Raw genomic sequence first — 2000 nt, 5'->3', positions numbered from 1 at the left:
CCTGGGTGGCTCAGTTGGTTAAGCGACTGCCTTCGGCTCAGGTCATGATCCTGGAGTCCCGGGATCGAGTCCCGCATCGGGCTCCCTGCTCGGCAGGGAGTCTGCTTCTCCCTCTGACCTTCCTCCCTCTCATGCTCTCTGTCTCTCATTCTCTCTCTCTCAAATAAATAAATAAAATCTTTAAAAAAAAAAAAAAAAGACAACCTGCAATTATAATTGAGAGTTCAACATTCCTTTCTCCGTAACTGATCAAACAAGTTGACATAAAATCAGTAAAGATATAGAAAATTTAAACAGTTCTATCAGCCAAATTGACCTAATTGGCATTTATAGAACACTCTCCTGAACAACAGCAGGATGAATACTCATTCTTCTCAGGTGCACACAGAATATTTACAAAGACAGACTATATTCCGGCTACATAACAGAAATCTCAAAAAATATAACAGTGTGCAAGTCATACAAAGTTCTCTGACTAAAATTAAATTAAAAATTCATAACAGAAAGTTATCTAGAAAAGTCTTCAAATATTTGGAAACTCAAAGAAGAAATAAAAAAGTAAATTAGGAAGTATTTTGAAATGAGTGAAAGTGAAAACACACTATCCCATACTTGTGGGATGCAACTAAAGCAGTACTAGAAAGCATTCAGAAGGATAAGGGGTTATTGTGAACTACCTTATAGTAATAAATACCATGCCAAAAAATTTGGTAACTGAGATTAATTGGTCAAATTCCTTGAAATAGAAAATTTATCAAAATACACAAACACACACACAATAGATAATGCAAATAGCTCTAGATCTCTAAAGAAATTTAATTTGCATTTTAAAACTTTCCCACGAAGAAAACTCCAAGGTCAGAGTCCTTGCTGGGGAATTCTAGCAAACATTAAGAAAGAAAGAATACCAATTCTACCCAAACTCTTCCAAGAAACTGAAGATGAGTGACTACTTCTCAATTCATTCTCTGAGGCTCACATTACTTTGACAGACACTTCAAGGAGAAGAAAAGACCCATACATATATGCTCAATTCATTTTTGACAGAGTGCCAAAGTAATTCAGTGGAGAAAGACATTTTAAACACATGGCGCTAGAAAATCTGGATACTCAAGTGAAAAAACAAATTCAACTCTTATTTCATACCATATACAGAAATACAAACAGGAACTCAAATTGGATCATAGTCCTAAATGTAAAAGTATATAACTTCTAGAAAAAAAATTGGAGAAAATTCTTGTGACACTGGGATGGACAAAATGATAAATTATACTATGTCAAAGTTAAAAATTTCTTTGAAAGATACCTTAAAGAAAATAAAAAGACAAGCAACAAAGTAGGAGAAAATATTTGCAAAACACATCTCTAAAAAATGACATGGATCCAGGATATATAAAGAACACTTACAACTCAATAATAAAAAAAATAACCCCTTAAAAAAACAGGAAACATTATTTTTTAAGATTTATTTATTTATTTTTGGAAAGAGAGAGAGAGAGAGAGAGTGAGCAGGGGGAGGGACAGAGGGAGAGAATCTCAAGCAGACTCCCTGCTGAGTGCAGAGCCCTACGCGCGGGGCTCGATTTCACAACCCTGAGATCATGACCTGAGCTGAAATCAAGAGTTGGCCACTTAACTGACTGAGCCCCCCAGGCACCCCAAAAAACAGGGCAAGTTTTAAACAGGCACTTCACTAAAGAGATGTTAGCAAATAAGCACTTAAAAGATACTCAACTTGGGGTGCCTAGGTGCCTCAATTGGTTAAGCATCTGACTCTTGATTTCAGTTCAGGTCATGGTGTCCAGGTTGTGAGACTGAGCCTTGCATCAGGCTCCATGCTGGGCGTGGAGCCTGCTTGGAATTCTCTATCTCCCCCTCCCTCTCCCTCTGCACCGCCCCCCCACCCCCAAAAAGATACTCAACGTCATCAGCCATTGCGAAACTGCAAAATAAGACCACAAGGAGACGCCATTACACACTTACTGGAATGGCTAAAATTT

The sequence above is a fragment of the Leptonychotes weddellii genome, chromosome 8 (assembly GCF_054177405.1).
Source record: "Leptonychotes weddellii isolate Sample4059 chromosome 8, ASM5417740v2, whole genome shotgun sequence".
Taxonomy (NCBI): Eukaryota; Metazoa; Chordata; class Mammalia; order Carnivora; family Phocidae; genus Leptonychotes; species Leptonychotes weddellii.
The sequence above is the reverse complement of the archived record's forward strand: the minus strand, read 5'-3'. Positions refer to the sequence as shown.